Raw genomic sequence first — 20,751 nt, forward strand, 5'->3', positions numbered from 1 at the left:
TCTAAAAATATCTGTTAGATCCATTTGGTCCATAACTTCTATTAGTTTTACTGTGTCTCTGTTTAGTTTCTGTTTCCATGATCTGACCATTGCTGAGAGTGGGGTGTTGAAGTCTCCCACTATTACTGTGTGGTGTGCAATGTGTGCTTTTAGTTTTAGCAAAGTTTATTTTATGAATGTGGACAACCTTGCATTTGGAGCATTGATGTTCAGAATTGAGAGTTCATCTTGATAGATTTTTCCTTTGACCAGTATGAAGTGTCCTTCCTTATCTTTTTTGGTAACTTTTGGTTATAAGTTGATTTAATTTGATATTAGAATGGCTACTCCAGCTTGTTTCTTAGGACCAATGAATTTTCTTGGAAAATTGATTTCCCACCTTTTACTCTGAAGTAGTGTCTGCCTTTGTCACTGAGGTGCATTTCCTGTGTCTAGCAAAATACTGAGTCCTGTTTACGTATCTAGTCTGTTAGTCTATGTCTTTTTATTGGGGAATTGAGTCCATTGATGTTAAGAGATATTAAGGAAAAGTGATTGTTACTTCCTGTTATTTTTGTTGTTAGAGGTGGAATTATGTTTGTGTGGCTATCTTTTTTTGGAGTTGTTGAAAGATTACTTTCTTGCTTTTTCTAGGTTATAGTTTCTCTCCTTGTGTTGGTGTTTTCCATCTATTATCCTTTGTGGGGCTAGATTTATGAAGAGATATTGTGTAAATTTGGTTTTGTCATGGAATATCTTGGTTTCTTCATCTATGGTAATTGAGAGTTTTGCTGGGTATAGTAACCTGGGCTGGCATTTGTGTTCTCTTAGGGTCTGTATGACATATCCCCAGGATTTTCTAGCTTTCATCGTCTCTGGAGAGAAGTCTGGTGTAATTCTGCTAGGTCTGCCTCTACCTTTATATGGTATTTGATCTTTTTGCCTTACTGCTTTTAATATTCTTTCTTTGTTTAGTACATTTGGTGTTTTGATTATTATGTAATGGGAGGAATTTCTTTTCTGGTCCTAAGAGATGCCCCTTGTGGTAACCAAATGTGATGCTTCTAAAGAATTGAAGCCAAAGCCATGACTTTGAAAGCAAAATGAGAAAAGCTTGGTTTTGGTAATGGGGACACCATACATTTTAGAAACAAGTTCCTCCAATATAAAGAACAGAGTAAAACAAAACAAAAATTGGTTATTTTTTAAAATGTAGGAAATAAATAAGGGAGAGAGGTACAGAGTCATAGAGTCTCTGTACTGAGGCTGAGATAATGAGCCCGGGGCCTGGAGCAGCAGCAAGTGAGTCTTGATGTTCGCTTCATTCCTGTTGGGATTTAAAAAAAAAAAAATCACATAACAACACTGGGGTGAGGAGGCAGTAAGCAGAACTGAAGTGGGGAGAAAGCACAGTGTGTAAGGTACTCACCTCACAAACAGGAGGACCTGAGTTCATCCTAGAATACACGAGAAACAAAATAGAGTTTACAGGTAACAAACCCAAGTCTAGGAATGGTACCCAATCGTTCCCCCGGTGCTGGGAGGCAGACAGGGCAGGGGGCTTGCTGGCTAGTCTAGCCTGGTTGGTGAGCTCCAAGCTAATGAGAAACTTTGTCTCAAAGAAGAAGCATGACATTTCTAAAGGCTGTGCTCTAGCCTCCAAATGTATACATGCACACACACACACACACACACACACAGTGAGAGAGAGAGAGAGAGAGAGAGAGAGAGAGAGAGAGAGAGAGAGAGAGAGAGAATAAAAGGAGGGGATTAAAGGTATACAGATGCCTGAGTAATACCAGCAACATTGTCCTCTGTTACATGTTCATGCCACACACACACACACACACACACACACACACACACCAAACAAACACAAACTGTCTCTACCCTAGTCATCTAATCTTGTTAAGTCTGCACAAACTGGCTTATACCTTTCCCTTCTAGCTATGGGATTTTTGCATTGCTCGATTCTGAGACAGATCTTTCTGTTTCTGGAATCACCTCCTCCAGGAAACATGTATATATAAATAAATGAACTCCATCCGTTTCTCCAGTGGTCACCCCAGTAGGAGGATTCCTTCCTGTGCCTCCATTTATTCTCGAAGCACATGATAGCAATGGGACAGATGTCTACAATCATACAGATGCAAATGCCCAGTGGGTTCCACAGCAGTAGGGGACACTTCACAGTTGGTCGTCAGACAGAATCTAACTGGAGATGATTCTAAAGCTGCTGTGATAAAGTGAACCCTGGGGCCTCACAGGGTGGGTAGCCAGACAGGGCTCTCTGATCTTAGGAGACACTTGGAATTCCCAGGGGGAGGTAGAAGGATGCAGAGAAAGGATCAGCAGGGTTGAGAGGACAGAAGAGGGAGAGAGAGGGGGTGGGTGGGGGAGGGGGAGAGGAGGAGAGGAAGCACACAAAACATGAAAATACAGACAGTATCCACAAGCCAATTTTCTTATGACAGAAACTTACAGTGTATTATTTTTTAAAATACTCGACTAGCCCCACAGAAGGACAAGAATCTGGATCTTTGTTTACAGGAAGTTCAAGAACACTGGCTTCCCAGTTAACAGGCAATGTTCAGATTAACCTACCAAACCCAGAGTTGAGCTTCACAGGAACATTAGTAGAATTCTTGCCATTTATCAAGTCTTGAGGAAAGATTTGTGTTCATAATTCGGAATTATCAGATGTTCTCTGCTGACCCTGAGGGTAAGGCTGGTTTCAAAATGTATGTTATTATAATATACAGATGAATCTATATCTTAACATAATATATAGATTAACATTTCCATCTAACGTTGCAAATCACTTTATAGAATATTGTGTTGAGAAATTAGTCTAGGCAGCATATTATACACAGAGATCAATAATTTTGTGGCTCATTGCTTAAACTTTCTAATATAGGCAATTCTATACCTAAGCCATCAATGATAGTAATGGGTTTCACTGCCTATGCCAGGGTGCTTGACCCCAGGGACGGTTTAATTGCACAGGGACAGTTGAGATTAAAAGCTATTGATAGCTTCCAAAAAACCGGTCCTGTCAACCTGTCAAAAGAATTGTCAAATCCACAACCGTGCATGGTTTTTGTGCTTTTTACAGTGGAGGGGTGAGGAAGAGGGTCATGCCCAAACTTAAAATTGCCTCCTCCGAATCTCATCTTGCACAGCTTCCTTAATATCCCTTTTTCATATTTAGAGATGTCAAGAGTTGACAGGCCCTGGAGAGACAGCTGGGGTCTGAGCATGCTCAGTAGACGGCCTCTTTTTTGTGCACGCTGAGAGCTTCCTTTGGCACAGCAGCTCGCACTAGACCTGAAGGCAGCGGGCTTGTGCGCAGCTGCTGCTCCTTGCCGGAAAGCTGAGCACTGCACCAGGATCAGCTTTGGATCCTCCTCAGCAGCAGCAGCTGAGCAGCCAGGGGTCGCGGGCATGCACCAGCTGAAACTGCGTGCTAACGGGTCTTCCTCCTCTGGTGCCCACGGCCCGCACAGTCCTTAAAACAGCTGCCCTGCTGATGGAGCAGAAATAACAGGCTCCGGATCCCGGTTCACCTGAGGGGGCACAGAGAAGGGGTGTAGCGCCTGGAGGAAAGCAACTGTCACGGACCTCTCATGATCATGTTTTCTCGTGATCAGGCTTCCCCACTTCTTGGGACTCTGAGGTACCCCCGCTCTGGACCTGAGGAAGTAGTTGCAGCAATGACTGGGTTTGTGCTTTTATGGCAGGTAAGGGGAGCGTCTCTGCAGGTTTTGTTAACTTAAGAGGGTTGTCAGATCTGAGGGATGGTTAAAGAGCTTTTATCTATTGATATCCTCACCGCAGCGTTAATAGTTTCTTCTTAAAGGAGACTGGGGAAGGGATCTTTCGGGGGATTGATTTAAAAAAAAAAAAATCATTTCTGACAAAGATTAAACACAGCATTCTTAGTCCCTCTGAATTCGATCTCTTTGGACTCCACAACTGACCACCTTGGTAGTATTTTGTCTTGACCCTTGCATTTAACTTTCCATTTGCAAGATCAGGTTAAAGGTAATTTATTATATTTAGAAATGAAGCTCCCTGCCTTTTTTTTTTTCTTTAAGTAAAAGAACTTGGAATACAAGTAAACTGATTATAAAAATAAAACATAAAAACCCTAAAACTTCAAAAAAAAAAAATTACCATGTCAGCTAAAAAGAGTACAGCTGATAGTAGCATTGAACTAGAGCTGGCTGTGTGCACACTGTGTTCACCTGGTGTTTTTATTGCTGTCAAAGGGTGCCCAGTATTTATTTTTGAGAAATAAGCTCATAACTTTGTGCAGGATGTTGGGCAAGATGGGCTATCTTCAGAGACATCGGCTGAAAAGAGCCGTTATCCAAATGCAGTTAGGTGGGTAAGGGGTGTGTGCGTGTGTGTGCGTGTGTGTGTGTATGCATGTGTGTGTGCTAGTGCCTGCGTGTGTATTGGAAACTGTGGAATCAGACTTCCAGATGGTTCTTCATGTAAAGAAAGCAGGAGTGTGGTGGGCTTTTAGAACTTAAACCAGAAGCAGGTGAATAAAATCAAACACATTTCGAAAGAAAAGGCATCCAAATGGCCATTTAATTGCAGCGACGACTTTCATTGCTCTCACATTGCCTGGATGTTTTAAAGAAGGAAGCACTCTGCACGCAAATGAAATGGCTGTAGCTTCCTGAGCCTTACCTGACCTTTGGCGACTTAGTGGGGCAGGATGATGCATTTGTCCTACTTTGCTATTGGATATCTTTCATCCTTACTTAAAATACACATTAATAGCTTACACAAAATAACTTGTTTCCCTTAGATATTGAAGGATTGTTCCCCCCACCCACCCCCCGTATCAAAGCTAAAACAGTGCACAGAGAAAACATGAAAAGATGAGGAAGAAAACGGCGTGGGGGTGCGTGATGCTCAGCTGTTAATAGTTGGAAAGGAGATGAACTTTGTGGACACGGCATTCATTGTGAAAATGTCAGCTACTGCTTTCGATGCGTCCCTCTGTAGGCACATTTAACTATAAACAGGTGACCCTGTCTATCAGTCTTGGCACAATCGACTATTGCTTTAACACCTGCTTTATTTTGGAATTGATGTTCCCCCATAAGCACTTGCCGTCCGCCACAGCAGATCTATACGAGTTGTGAACATGGACCTGACACAGGACATTAAGGCAGGTGGGAAAGGCCAGAGCTGTGTGTGCCAGCCTTGAAAAGGGCCAATTAAAGATAATGATTGCAGCTGCCCAACACATTGTAAGAGCTAGATGAAATGGTATAAGAGGCACAAACTTGAGCACCTTGCTTCAATTGAGAGAGCTGAAAGTCCCCGTTTCTCGTTTGTTCTGAAGTAGAAGATTCTAACTGCAGTGAATTAAAGTTTTGGGGTTTTTTTGTTTTGGTGTTTTTTGTTGGTTTTTTTTTTTTCACAAAAGACCCCTTTTTACAGTTTGGTTTCCCTGGAGACCTATGCTTTCCTTTTGTGGTTGGGGCTAATCATTATCATTATCATCATCATCATTGTTATGATGGTGGTGGTATAAATACACAGGTTAATATCATTAGCAGCAACCCTACTCGGAGCTCTCTGCTTACCCATGACCCTACAAAAACTACCCGGTTCTCCTCCTTCATCTTTTAATTAGGAGGAAGAGGCAGACTCTTCAGTGCCATCTCCGTGCTTCTATTTTAAGAGACCAGTCAAGGGTGTGTGGGGGATCCTCCTTTTTCATTGAGATCCATCTTCACTAGGCACCAATAGTGTGTCTCCAAAGCCATCCAGGAAGGAGGTAATGAGACTTTGTACGGTGAGCTAAGCTATGGAGCACATGCTAGAAAATTTCATTTTCTCTTAGCAATTCCGTGGAACTAGTTAGATATTGAGTTCTAACACACCTAAGCACATAACTCTCTTGTCCTTCATTGTATGAGAATGCATTCCTGCCTCTACTACTTTTTAGAAGAACTTAAGAGTTTATTAAAAGAACAACAACAACAAAAAAATATACCATTTTTGAGACAAATTCAGTGTTTAGCATGAGGACCAAGATTAGCTGTGGCCTGCTCATTCTCAAATCCTGTACTAGGAAATAACCAAGAAGTTTCACTAGAAGTCTTCCTGAATAAGAGTGGTTTTGTTTCATTAATGAAGTATACATCATTCACCACTACTCCCTCCCCCTCAATAAGATGTTTTCAGTCAGTTTCAAAGAGCTAATCAATTATATTTGTGTAGCATGCACGATTTTAGTCCTGGTTCTCAGCTGTTTTTTTTTGTTGTTGTTTGTTTGTTTTTTTGTTTTTTTGTTTTTTTTGGTTTTCGAGACAGGGTTTCTCTGTGTAGCCCTGGCCATCCTAGAACTCACTCTGTAGACCAGGCTGNCCTCGAACTCAGAACTCCNCCTGCCTCTGCCTCCCAAGTGCTGGGATCAAAGGCGTGCGCCACCACTACCTGGCTCAGCTGGTTCATTTTTGATTGAATGAATTTTCTTTTGCTTAGTTAACCCTATAATTGTTTTAGCAATGTATAAAAGGACAATGGTCTCTGTGCAGGTTGAGAAAAGTGTTAACTGTGATCTAGGCAAAACCCTGAAGTAACCAATTCTAGGATTGATATACTCGTGTCCAAGTATGCCAGGGAGGGTGCCTTATCCTCCATCATCCTCCAACGTGTTAGCTTCAGCCAGGATGTTCAGATTGTACTGCTGGAGCTACAGGCTGAGCATAAAGGCATAGGCTGAGCTTTGAGAAAGCCTGGTCCTGCTTCTCCCTGACAGGATGTTGGCCAAGTAAGCCAACAAAGGAAGATAGGCATAGGTCATGCCTAGCATCCTTCAAATATCCAGTTCACTCAGAATCTGACTATTTGGACTTTCCTAGCGCTGTAAAGAACTCTAGACAGGTTTGCAGGACCCCACCCCCAAGCATGGCAGGAGCTGGGGTTGATCTGGGAGCAGGGTTCAAATCCAGGAACATACTCCTGTGGTTTTTGTTGGTTTGCTTTCTTTGTCTTTCTTACAGAGATGCTTGGTTACACACAGTGGAGTTCATTGGAGGATAATGTGTGGTCATAATGTGTGTGTCTAAAATAAGGAGTGTCGATAAGCCGGGCTAAGGAGGTAGGGACCTCCTTTGTGTACATGGGGTGAAGATGTAGGAGATCAGGCTAGTCATGGGCTTTCTGTAGAAACTAAATTTCTATTTTAATGTAAATTTTAGAATTCTTTTGCAAGTTTAGTACCTGATTACTGTGTTTACACTGTTTTTATCCTCCTCTCCACCAAAACTCCTCTTCGTATCCCCCCACTCCCTCTCAGACATGTATCTTTTTATGTATATATACATATACATACATACCACCTATGGCACCATCTAGTATTGCTTGTGTGTGTTTGTGCTTGAGATCTGATATCCTATCAGGGAGCTTGTCCCTGAAGAAAACATGGAATCTCCCTTACTTGGCAGCCATTGATTGCCTTGTAGCTCATCATCTAGGAGAGGAACCTTGCAAAATGTCCCCCAGTTGTAGTGGCATGTCACTTGGTGACAGCATTCTTCAGGTCTTATTTAGGCAACCCTATAGTTAAGATTTCATGGATGTAGCTTCCTTTTGTGTGCGAATAAATGAAACCCACAGGTAAATGCATAGAATTAGAAAATACTGGGGGCTGGTGAGATGGCTCAGTGGGTAAGAGCACCCGACTGCTCTTCCGAAGGTCTGGAGTTCAAATCCCAGCAACCACATGGTGGCTCATAACCATCCGTAACAAGATTTGATGCCCTCTTCTGGANAAAAAAAAAAAAGAAAGAAAGAAAATACTTAGTGCGTTAACCCAGACCCAGAAGACAAATGGAGCTTGTTTTGTCTTGGGAAACTCAGTTCCTGGTCTCTAGACTTGAATATATAACCTGAAGGAACTGCAGAAGCCAGGGAAAGTAGGAAGGAGCCTCAGCGAAGGGGGAGGAGACTGAAGTTTCAAAGCAAAGTGGAATTTATTGGAGAATCTGGCATTTGAAAGTGCTGTGGCTGCCACACGGAATGAGTAAGGGCAGAGTAAGAGGGATAGGAAGCTGCGTGATCAAAACCTATGCGCCGTGGGTATGTGCGCGTCACGCCTTGACTGGTACTTAAAAATATCAGCAGTTTGTATCGTCAAGCTAGAGTGGTTTTCTCATCACTTATGGAACGAGGTTGCAGTGGTTTGTCTCCAGGCATCTAAAATCCAACCTCATCCATGACAGGGCACAGTTTGTATTGGTAATTCACGCTAGTCTTCATATTGTATTCCCTAACTCGGGAGTTTTAACCTCCCCAGCCCCCTTTCATTTATTTTTTGGAGAGTGGCCTTGAACTCATGGCTCTTTGAGCTAAGCCTTCCATTCAGTCACTTATTATTTTTTTTTATAAGCCTTCCAAATGAAAAGAGTTCTGTAGCAGTTCCTCAAAGAGAAAGAATATCTGTACAAATAAAGAAAAGCCACGTACAAACGTCTCTCCCTTTCATTCTATAAGCTGTGGCTTTGGTTCAATCAACTCCTGAGTCCTGGCTCTGTTGCCCTGTCCTGTAGCTCCTGCTGACACTTGGATATTGAAGCTCCCAGAGGCTTAGGCTTGTGCATAATTGTTCCCCAGCTGGGAGTGCTGTTTCGGGAGGTTGTGTAAGATCTGAGTTTGGAACCTAGCTACATCTGGCCGAGGTCTTTGTTTCCTATTCTTCAAGATCTAAGGAGTCCCAAGCCACCATGCTCTTAAGACCATCAACCACACCATGATAGACTGTACCCTTAGAACCGTGAACCAAAATTAACCCTTCCTCCCTTAAGTTGCTTCTTTCAGGCTATCTATCACCATGACAAAAAGAATACAATCCCCAAATTGTTCTCTTTAAGATTGGTTTTGGCACTTTTAGCCTATTCAATATCACATATCTAGACAACTATAAACTACTCAAAAATAAATGGTCAATTTTGATTTATCCTCATTTTCTGTCTCCTTTCCTTTCTTAACTATTTTGTGAGTTCTTTCTGATGTTACCAACATTGAGCTTTAAGCCACTGTACCTGCTATATTCTCCAGAATGTGTGTGTCTGTATATTCATTTCAGCTAGAATATATAAATAGATAAGTTAAATATATATACTTAATATATTTAAACATATAAATATATATAGTGTATATATTATCTATTTATATATAAAACATGTAGATTTATATTATGTATTATTTATATATAAATATATTTATATGAATATATAATATATAGCAAATTGTAAATATACAATTAAATTATTAAATATCTACTAAAATATTTATATATTTAATTTAATATATAATTTAATATAACATTTTATATTTACAGTAAATGATATGTTTTCTATATAAATCAAGAAATATATATATTTAACTTTTAGCTGCATTTAGCATAATTCTACCCATTGATTGATTCATATCTTGGACTAATGTCATCTGTTTTGTCACTATAATGCTTAGCCTCACCATGTCCTCACTTGTAGAATAATGTGATTAATATTAAAGCATTGTTTCTGGATGCTTAAGGCGTTGTCTTTTATCAGACTGCCATCAGTTCGGCTTCTGCTCTGTTGTTTGATTCTGTGCGTATGGATGGACCTAACCGATACTAATTGCTGAAAACGTGGCGGTGGACAAATGGCACTCAGCACTCCTTTCTTTGGAGTCTGTCTTGGCACAGCTTCTGGACCGGGGAAGTTTGTGCTTACCAGAGGGTGCACGCTTCTGGGTGTGACCTGTGTGGTTTGCTCCGTTTTCGTCTGTGTCTTGAACTTGGCTGCATCCTTTTTTTAAATTTAGGAGTTGGATAAATTCTAGCTCTGGGTGAAATCTGGTCTGATAACCCACTTTTGTAAATAAAGTGTTATCGGAGCAAGCTGTTTTCCTTCACATTCTGCATTCTGTAGGATATGTATGTGAGCGTTTGTGACAGAGGCCAAATGACCTGCAAAGAAGAACGTGCTGACCTGGTAGCTAAGGTTTGTGACCCTTTGCTGTGACCTGAGAAAGAGCTGCGAGCTGAGACTGGGGTAGTGGCAGCAGGCAGCTGCCTGGCCCTTTAAGGAGTGATAATGCTGAGGTCAATGTTGGCTGTGAATACAGAAAGCTCATGGAAACTCTGAGAGCTTTGCTTTAGCAATTATGTCACTAGCTCCTTCACCTGGGTCTTCACCCTTTGTCCTCTAGGGTCCCAAGAATCCATAATGTACTAGGTCTGTGAGATGCTCTACTTGGCATTTTGAGCCTGTTCTCGCCCGGCGCTCGCACCGTCTTGGGGTGCTGTTCTCAGAAGCATAAGTTTAGATCGGTGGCTCTGAGATCTAAGCTGGGTTTCAGAATCACCTGGGGAGTTTAAAATGTTTTCTAAGAATAATCTTAGGCCTCAACTGGAACTTTCCAAATCAGAAGTTGCATGGGTGTCCTGAGTTTTAAAGAGAATGACCCTGGAGCATTGGTCCACAGCCTTCCTAGTGCTGTGACTGTTTAATACAGTTCCTCATGTTGGGCTCACCCCCAACCAGAAATTATTTTGTTGATACTTCATAACTATAATTTTGTTAATGTTATCATAATATAAACACCTTTGGAAATACAGGATTGCCAAAAAGGTCCCGACCCACAGGTTGAGAACCACTGTTAAACTTTGGGCGTCTTTCTTTTTGGACTGCCTTTTATGTAGGCTTTGACTAAGATACATTTAAGGTGTTTTTAGTCTAGGTTCAAAGCGACGACCTGGTAGAGATTTTATTACATTGATAGTTTTAGGAACAACTTGAAACTGGGGTGGTGTTTGTAGTGTGGCTGCTGGGTTGAGAGGTATGCTGTGTCCAGTTCCACAAGACTCTTGCCGTTCATAAGGATTTTATAAGGCTATATCAAAAAGAAGGACGTGAGCCTTTCTTTTGAAGGGGGCATGGCAGGCTCCCAATTGCCACTCTTCCATGGAACTCGACACCAGTGGGCTCCTAGAAATAGAAACAGCACCTTGAGGGGTTCTTTCCTGGTCCTTCCTACTCAAGGGAAGGACTGGCCCACTCTCTAGATAGAGGTCCTGAGCTCTGGGGGCACATTTGCTTGGAGATGACTTTCCTGTCCCTACCACAGAATCGGCACGCTCTTATCACTCCCTTTTTAGAAAAACAAACAAACAAACAAACAAAAACCTTTAAATGTTTCTTTATGTGTGTGTATGTGAGGTTCACGTATCGGTGCAGATGTATAAGTACATGTGTGCCAGCCAGATGCGGATGGTATGTGGAAGTATTTGTTTCTAAAGCAGCATCTCTCGGTGAAACTGGAGTTCACTATTTTGACTAGGTTGTCTGGGAGATAATCCACGAGGAGCTTCCTCTTCTCTATCTCCCCCTACCCCCACCCCCTCACTATCTTCCTCTCTCCCCCCCCCACCCCCCGTTCCCTCCCTTAGCTAGATGATGTCACACAGTCTGTACACGGTTTCTGTGAATCCAAATTCAGGTGTTCATGTTTATGAAGCACATTGCCCACTGAATCATCTCCCCAGTCCTCGCCTTAATTTTTTGTTGCTATTTATAATGCTTTGAAGTAGATTATGCCAGAAAACAAATAAGGAAAAGCAATAATGAAAAGAGAAATGTAGATGTACCAGCTCATTGGTGCTTTGGTAGCCATCATAGTGATCCAAAGGAAAGCCACATACAAAACCTCCTAAGTTTTGTTTATAAGGAACCATCATTTCTACCATGCTTGGGCTTATATGCTGGGTGTTGTTGTTTTTTTTCTCTTAAAAAGTCTAGGAATAATTACTGAAATGTTGGTTTATAGATCACCAAACCCATCCCTCTGAAGTAACTACCAACCCCCTAAGGCATGCAATTCTATATTATGAATCACAGTTACTGATGTGTAGGGATATAAGCTTGACAGATGCCTGAACAAAAACAATGATCTAGAGATTGCATGGGTTTGTGTATTAAAGGCATTAGGATTAATTCAAGTTTTGACCTGGCTGGTTTCAGTAAGAATTTACATGTTTTCTTAGACTTTTCATTAAGATTAGAAAAGGGTGTTCAGAAGCATTTGTTAAGGGAAAGTTTGTTCCTTTCTGGTCCATGAAGGCAACTTGTACTTGCCTCGTTTTGCTGTGCAAGCAGGGGCTTTTCCTCCTAAGGAATTTCTTTGGGGGAAGGGGCTATGACATCGCTATAATGCCTGAATTACTGGTATTCTTGTGCATTGTAGAAATCTACCTGCCTCAGCCTTCCATCTAGCTGGGACTTAGACACAACACTGCATTTGCTTCTTTGGGAAAGCCATAGTCACTCACAGAGCAAGAGAATGTCACTCACTATTGTTACTGAGTCTGGCTATAAGTTGTTGTTGTTTTTTGTTGTTTATGTGATTTTTTTGGTTTGGTTTGGTTTTGAGACCTAGTGTTACTAGGTAGCCTTGGCCGGCCTAGAACTAGTTATATAGGTCAGGCTGGACTTACAGAGATCTACCTGACGTTGCCTCTCAAGTGCTGAGATTAAAGATGTATGTCCCCTGCCTGGCCATGTTGGTGAACTCTTTTTTTTTTTCTTTTTTTCTTTTTCTTTTTTTTGGTTTTTCGAGACAGGGTTTCTCTGTATAGCCCTGGCTGTCCTGGAACTCACTTTGTAGACCAGGCTGGCCTCGAACTCAGAAATCCGCCTACCTCTGTCTCCCAAATGCTGGGATTAAAGGCGTGCGCCACCACGCCCGGCTGTTGGTGAACTTTTAAGCACACCCACCTAGAAGTGCAAGATTCAGCGAATTACTCAACTGGAAGAACTAATTAAAGTATTTCCTAGGATCATTAGTATCCTGTGATTAAATTATCACTATTTACCTGTTAGAAGAGTTGATTTTTCTCAGTCAAGAAATTCTAGATGCCTTTTATACGCTAGGCCAGTAATAAAGATGTGGATCTGGGGACCCTCTTTATTTCCAAGGACAAAATTAAGTGACTTTTGGTTTTTACTCTGCTTGTAGGAGGTATTTTTAGGCCATTGGATAGGAGTAAGTTTCCCTCTGCATAGATGTAGTCAGCATTTGTTTTTGCTCTCTGCTCTTGCTTTCTTTACAAGGAATGCTGCATATTTATTTTTACTAATGTCCATAACTCATAGGGTTGTTTTTCCCCCACACGAACTGTATTTTATCTTCTCTGTAGAATTTCAGCATGGTGCCTTTGGACGAATGAATTAACTTTTCTATTACTGAGAGCAAAATGAAATATCTACCAGTGTTTTTGCATTCTTACAGGTAGATGGTTTAGGCCACTGCATTCTAAGATGAATTCTGATGAGTCCTGACATAATGAAGGAATGATTGAATGTTTTGAGAAGTACAGAGACCAAATAAATTTTAAGAAATATAAGTGCACTTCCTAGATATTAGATGGATAGAAAAAATCTTAATCTCTGTCATTCCCTCTCTGTGTGTGTGTGTGTATATGTGTGTGTGTGTGTGTGTGTGTGTGTGTGAGAGAGAGAGAGAGAGAGAGAGAGAGAAAAGAAGAAGAAGAAGAAGAAGAGGAGGAGGAGGAGGAGGAGGAGGAGGAGAGCACTTTATCCTCCCTCTGTCTTCTCGAGTCATAATTTCTTGAAACTAGAGCCCAAAACTCTGTATTAAGAGACTCTCTAGTTGGGGGTATGACTGTGTATGAGTTTTTCATCTTCCTTTGTAAAGATCTGTAAAGTCTGAAGCTCTGTGCCCAGCTATGCATGAGTTTTGATTTGACAAGAGCTTTGCCTAGGTTGTTGCAGGGTGGTGGAGGGTGGGCTTATAACGACACCAAGTAAAACATAGGATAAAATAGGGACAGTTCACACTACCAACGAGTACAGTCCATTCATGTGTGGGATGGGTCTGTGTGAAGATGTAGGCAAGGCTGACACTGTCCAACAACAGCTTTGTGTACCTTGTCTTATAGACAGACTTGTTGATGCTTGGTCTTATGAACCAGGTCATGGTATAAAGTACTCGCCTATTGCCAGCTACCATTCCCTTCATGTTTCCCAGGTGAACTAACTAGAGAATATAAATTATATGAAGCCCCAGATGGTCAGCCTGCTACCTTTTTGGTACAACCTTGGCATGGGTATGACCATAACAATGTTTGGAGAAGGGGGTGTCTGAAGTAAATTGAAGTTGTGGGTTTTTCCCATCTCTCATCGTATGTAATGATGGTGATGTCATCCTTCAGAAAGCAAAGGGTTATTACAGAAAGTGTAGATTATATGCATCTCTTGATACTCGCTTGCTTAAGAGATGGGAGTGACAATACAGAATGAAACGTGTGACTCAGGAATGATGAAAATGCAAAAAGCTGACATTCTAAATGAAACATCTCATCAATGAACAGACACATGAGAAAGAAATGTCAAAAGATGCAGAACTGTCCTGAAATGAGTCTTGCCTAGAGGGAAGGTCACATGCTCAGAGGGCATGTGTCTGCAGAGCTTAGAAGGAAGGCGCTAAAGGATAATACCAAAATCATTGTCTACTATTGTGAAGACTTCAAAATGAGGGACAAGAAGATTGGCCACAGTGGAGAGAGATAGAAAGGTCAATGCCTAGCTGCAAAGAGGAACAGTCAAATGTTACCCACAAGAGATGGCTATGTTCTGAGTTCTGAGTCCCTAGCATATATTTATTGGGTAGCTAGATACCAGTGATAATAGAGATTAAAAGACAAAAGCAATTCCTGACTTCACAGAATCTGAGTTTTGATAGATAAAGAGAAAGATAACATAATAGATAAACACATCATGATAGGAGTGTAATTTAATACATCTATTAGGAAAGCACATAGAGGTTCCTTGGCTTAAAAGTAAACTACTATATGGTTCAGAAGTTCCATCACTGGGAATATATCAAAAGTTTGTGTAGCCGGGATGTAAAAAAAAAAAAAAAATCTCTATTTCCATGTTCATGGTAGAATTATTCATGGTAGCGAAGAAATGGAGTCAGCCAGCGTGCTAACCAGTGGGACAAAGAATACTACATGTTCTGCACAGTACTATATGGCCTCAAATAAGAAAACACTATCACTAGCAACAGAATGGAGGAACCTAAAAGGATACTAAGATAAGCCAAGCATAGAAACACAAAATGTCATGTGATCTTTAATTGGGTGGGTGGGGGGATTGAAAAACCAAACCCAGAGAGGCACAGAGTATTCGTGGTACTTGTGAGTGGACAAAGGTTGGGAAAGAGCATGGTTTAGTGATATGGCAACTGAAAAATATAGAATTTACTTTAAGGATAAGTTAAAGAGGTCAGTGTACATGATGATGACTGTAGTTAAGTATAATGTATTAAAACTAACAATAGTTTAAAATATTTTCACCACAAGGTAAAAACTAATGCATATATTGATGAACTTAGATATTCTGTAGTTGTGTATATATTTTGAAACAAGGTATAAATGATAAGTGTATCCTACTTTGTCAAGTAAAAATCAGAAGATGGGGGCTGGCTAAATGGTTGAGTGGGTAAAAACACTGGGTGCCAAGCCTGGCAATCTGTTAATCCCTGGGGTTCACATGGTGGAAGAGAAGTGACCCTGTGTGTTGACCTCTGATCTCCATGTTCTTGCTATGGCATTGTCAACTCGAATCCATAATATGTAAATAAAATATAAACAAAAATAAAAAAAAATAAAAATTGGAGAATGTGGCCCAGGAGATGACTCAATGAAAAAGTACTTGTACAAGCACAGGGACCCGAGTCAAATCCTCGGAACCTGTGTAGAGCTGGGCATGGAAAGATGCATCTGCAGTCCCAGTGCTTTGTTGGAGAGATGGGAGACAGAAACGGGAGGACACACAGGAGCTCTTGGGGCAGCTGGTCTGAGTTATGCAGTGTGAACAATAGAGAGACTTTGTGTCAAGGTGGAAGTTGAAGACCAAACCCTAAGGTGATTGCCCTCTAACCTGGCTGCTGTGCTATATACATATATACAGCTATGCACAAGAATGTGTGTGTTCATATATATGACCACACATCACACATATGTCACACACACATATGTGCACACACATGCACACACTTACAAAATGAGTAAGGGGCATATCAGGGTTGTGAATACAGAGGTTAGGTCCCATGCCTCCCTTGGTTTGAGTGTGAAACTTCCCACAGGGTCACACTTTGAGTATTTGATGAACTGGTGTTTATTGGGGGGGGGGGGGTGGCTAGTAACTGACTAGAAGCAACTTAGGGCAAAAGCGTTATTTTGGCTTACAGAGAACAGAACAGCCTATAATGGAAGGGGAGGCATGTTGACAGGAGTGGAAGGCCGGCTGCTCCTAGCCCACCTGCACTTAGGAAGCTGAGTATAAATGGGAAATGAGGCCAGGCTATAAAACCCCAAGACCTGCCTGTAGTGTCCTACTTCTTCCAACCAAGTTCCATCTCTAAAATATTCAATAACTTTCCCACAGCACCCACTAGCTGGAAGTCAAGCATTCAAATGTATGAGCCCGTATATTTAAACTACAGCAGAGGCTGAGGCTGTGGGATCTTTAGAGGATAAGGTCTAGGTGGGTCAGTGGGGGTGGCTGTTAAAGGTACAGCCCCCACTTTGCCTTCCTGTCTGTTGCTATGTGAACAGCCACTACCTCATTCTCTGTCCTCTACAGAAAAAGCCACTCTACAATGTTCCCTGCTGTGATAGACTAAAAATGTGAGCCAGAGTAAATATGTCCTCACTTAAGTCACCTCTATGAGGTGTTTTGTCATGGGAAACCATTTAAAAAAAAAGAAAGAACCTCAAAACAACCTTACAGCAAATGGCCTCATAATCAATCACAAAGAATTACCTAGATTTTCCAGTATGAAGACATAGAACAAGAGTATATTTTTGAACTAGAAAGTGGATCCCCACAAGGCATCTCCCTGTGTGGGACTGTGAAAGGCAGCCTGGTTTGGTGGAGCGAAGCTTGCTTCACAGACCCAGTAGAAAACTCTACAAGGGACAACACACTGCCTTTTACACATTCCTGATCTTGTTAACCAATGAGTTTTATTTTTAATTCACCTAGTTTATAATTTTAATAGTCCAAACAAATTAAAGCAAATGTTTAGCAAATTTCTCTATTTCTCATTCACAATTATAGAGTAAAAACAATAAGCTTACATCTTAGACTATCTGATACAGTCACTGCCATTTGCATCTAAGAAACACAAAAATGAGTAAGTTAAACAGCTTGTTATAGAAGATAATTTCCCTTCCATGTGGGATCCCATTTTAATGGCTTGTAAGAAGAGCTGCAGCTTCTCATCGTTATAACATTCCTGAAATTTTGTCTACATGGGGACGGTTTTTGTGTGCACGCTAGACCAAAGTTCTACAAAGCTGCATTGCTAGAACTAAAACCTGTTCCTTGCCTTGCCCCATGAACACTAGCTCTGTGAACTTGCTCCTCTAAGACTTCAGTAATATGTAGAAGTTCTACTTTGTCCAGACTGGGCTACATTGTGTTGTGTTTTGACAGCTACATTGTTTCACACTTAGGCAACTATGTTATGTCATGTGTAGATGGCTACAGCTTATCATGTGTAGATATCTATATTGTGATGTGCATACATGTGGAGGATAAGATGCAGGAGGTCATGCTCTCCTGCCTTCCAGACTGTGATGGGAATAGCAGTAAGTGGAAGCATGGTAGTGAGTAGACGGCAAGGATAAAGGAAATGATTATTTTTAAAACCAAAGACTTGAAGATTTTTCAAGAAGGCAATAGTTGGTCTGGTATGGCAATGTGTTCCTGTATTTCAACTCCTCAGGAAGGCAAGGCAGAAGAATCTCGAATCTTGGGTGCGCCTAGGCTGCATGCTGAGATCCTGTCTCAAAAAAAGAAAATCAAAGTTCTTAGAATAATATGGAGGAACACACTAATACATTTTTCTAGTTATTTGTGAATAAGCAACTCAACATTTGTATTGTAGCAGACTTTTACGGAATTTATATTTTGTTAAATATTGGTTCTGGCACAGAATTATTAGTACATGTACCAAGTAAATGACATTTTGTTGTTTGGCTTAAGCTTGTAGCTAATACTTAGGGTGTTCTATATATGGTAGCTGGGATACTGTACATGGTAGGTGAGGTATATGTGTCAATACACTCATAAGATAAAGCAATGCTGGTTTGTAAACCTATAGGAGAGATGTTCAAATGTCTTCATAGAATTTTACATATAAAGCCTGAAGTCACTTAGCCAGTAAGTGTGAAGAATGATGGGCTGCGTCCACTCTTGCTTCAATGGCCATTGCTCTTGCCCATGACACTGTACTACTGCATTAACCCAGGGGAAGAACTATAAGTGAGCAATGTTGCAAGAGTTAGTTAACAGCCCATGTTTAAGTTGTCCAGAAGGGTCACAATACCTCTGTAGTAGAGGTGGTTGTTGCTCGATAACACCACCATTGATCATGAGCTCTGTTAGAGACTTATAGTATTCTCTCAAAAACACTTCCTGTGACAGCTCTCGGAGGTAGCCATGATGTGTAGCTGACAGATATTCTACCTACTTTATAGATGATCTGCAGTTGAATGAAGTATATACATTCCCCAAATTCTCAGTTATTGGTCTAACACCACTGTATTACTTCTTGTGTGCGTGTGCCTGTGGAGGTGGGGGTATGTACACATGTATATCTGGATACATATACAGAGGCCACAGATATCGGATGCTATGCTGCTTTAAGTCTTACATCTCCTGCTCTGTCTTATTCCCTGAGACAGGGTCCCACACTGCTAGGCTGGCTGACCAGAAGCCCTAGCCAGTCTCCTGTCTCTGGCATCCATATCGCTCGGATTCCGGGCATGCACCACCATGCCTGGCTTTCACAAAGGTGCTGGGACCTGAATTCAGGTCTTTATTCTTGCACAGCAAGTTCCTTCAACCACTGAGTCAATTCTCTGGGTCCCCATTACTTAATTTTTTTAAGTGACTATTTCACGTTCCTCGGTTTTGTTCGGCTGAAATCCTTCGTTGGTAATGGTGAGCAGTAGACATCAATAGAAAAATCAAGACTGTCCCTCCATGTCCCAGAACAAAGTCAAGTACCCGATCTATTAGTAATTACCTGCGTGTCACTGCCAGAAAGCGGTGACTTCACTTCATGGGAAAAAAACAAAACAAAAGGCAGAACACTGAATTAGATTTGTTCTTTGTGAAATCAGGCTTCCATTTTCCTAACTAGGATTCCACAGGAAAATTTAGTAAAATATTCCCCCAATGGCCACTAGATGGCGGTGAGAACAAAAGAGACACTGAAATTTATAGGCCACATGCAACCCTCCTTTCAAACAGTTGTAGAATTTATTTTCTATGTGTCTCGTTGAATTCAGACTAATAACCAATGTCAGAAACATCTGACCTCGTATTTCTCCAATATGAAACTCTGTGTTATTTCCAATTTGGAATGGAACTTTGATAAATTTGAGAAAACAACCAATTCTTTCTCTCTTTTTTTTCTTTTTCTTTCTTTTTTTCTTTCTGAAGATTAGCCAAAAAAAAAAAAAAAAAAAAAAGCTCCTGGCATCATGCCTATTCAATAACTCTGGCCCTAGCTGTAGCAAAATTATAGTAAATTGAATGTATGAAAAAAATAGAGTCCTGTGAGCGTACAAAATGAATTTCTATGCTATTTTGGATGACAATATATTTATTATCAGGAATATAGACTTCTCACATTACACAAAAAGTAGAGTCAAATTCTTCCAGTTTGAGGCTTTGTTTCCAGGCTGTGAAACTGGCTGATTGCGGCAATTTATTTTTATATCAACTATTACATATAATTTAAACACTCTCTTACAGTTATTTGTTATGTATGTTATCATTTATGTGTGGGGTCAGAGGCATGCGAGTGTCGGGGCACAAGTGTAAACCTCAGAGGACAACTTGAAGCTGTTTCTCTTTATCCAACACATAGAAGCTGGGAATCAAACTCGGGCCTTCAGGCTTGGTGGCAAACCCCTCTCCTCTCTGAACCGCCTTCTTGTCATACAATTTTAATTTCTTCATTCTATCATCCCTGCCTCTTTTGAGGCTTAGACTCTAGGGAAGCGAGTGGAGTAAAAAAGGTAAAAAGAAAACCAAGCTAAAGGCTAAGGGAAACTACTGTGTGGCTGAGTTAAAGAATGAGTGTTCCTGTTAGATGCCTTAATTTGACCAGACCCATGTAATTTTGCCTCAGTTTGTGTGTCTCATACCATAGAAAGAATGGCTGTTAAGGTTAGAAGGATCCGTCTGAGCTCTGTCCTTTAATGAGCCAGATCCGCAGTTAGAAAGCGCTTTCTAGTGTAGAAGAATGATGGCGTCAGCAAGGGACTATGGGAAGCATGTCTTTCGTCATCACAACTGCACAGTGAAGCCATAAGACTCGGAGTAAGGGTGAGCCAATCGTCTGGAAGCAAGTCTGAGACTTGACCTATCGCATGCTGACTTGTGACTGCTATTTGATACTGTTTGGTGTCTCTCATTAACTCCGCTCAGTTCTATGATGAAGGGGGCTTGAATATCTATCATCTATCTATCGCCTATCACCTCTCTATCATCACCTCTCTATCACCTATCATCTATCTATATCTATCTATCTACCATCCATCCATCCTCTATGTATCTATCCCCTCTCTCTCTCGATCCTGTCTCTCTCTATCCCCCCCTCTCTCTCCTCTCTCTCTCTGCCCTCTCTCTCTCTACCCTCTCTCTCTCT

The 20,751-nt window shown here is 41.1% G+C and overlaps 1 protein-coding gene across 1 annotated transcript in view; it reads left to right on the forward strand.

The window, feature by feature from the left end:
- Positions 1-3,391: 3,391 nt before the first annotated feature.
- The window catches only part of Arhgap18 (Rho GTPase activating protein 18), a 210,522-nt gene continuing 193,162 nt past the window's right edge, over positions 3,392-20,751 (forward strand). Inside the window, exon 1 of the mRNA XM_029533094.1 lies at positions 3,392-3,719. The gene's annotated coding sequence lies outside the window, so the exon portion shown is untranslated. The remainder of the gene's footprint in view (positions 3,720-20,751) is intronic.

The sequence above is a fragment of the Mus pahari genome, chromosome 21 (genome assembly GCF_900095145.1).
Source record: "Mus pahari chromosome 21, PAHARI_EIJ_v1.1, whole genome shotgun sequence".
Classification (NCBI taxonomy): domain Eukaryota; kingdom Metazoa; phylum Chordata; class Mammalia; order Rodentia; family Muridae; genus Mus; species Mus pahari.